This window comes from Triticum dicoccoides, chromosome 6B (assembly GCF_002162155.2).
Source record: "Triticum dicoccoides isolate Atlit2015 ecotype Zavitan chromosome 6B, WEW_v2.0, whole genome shotgun sequence".
Lineage (NCBI taxonomy): Eukaryota > Viridiplantae > Streptophyta > Magnoliopsida > Poales > Poaceae > Triticum > Triticum dicoccoides.
In genome coordinates this window covers 615347159-615347477 of record NC_041391.1, presented here as the reverse complement: position 1 = coordinate 615347477, position 319 = coordinate 615347159, and positions in this window count along the sequence as shown.

Genomic DNA, 319 nt, shown 5'->3' with positions numbered 1-319 from the left:
CAGGTTGAAGCAAAGCGCTTATTGCCATCGGCTTGCATCCTAATTCATTTAGGCGAGTACTGGGTTGTAGCTAAGTCCCCGAGTGGGAGATCTGCTCTCCACTCGGTAGGATTTCAGAAACTTAGGCTAGCACTGGGCTGCAGCTAAGCCCCCGAGTGGGAGATCTGCTCTCCACTCGGTAGGATTTCAGATACTTAGGCGAGCACTGGGCTGCAGCTAAGCCCCCGAGTGGGAGATCTGCTATCCACTCGATAGGATTTCAGAAACTTAGGTGAGCACTGGGCCGCAGCTAAGCCCCCGAGTGGGAGGTCTGCTCTCC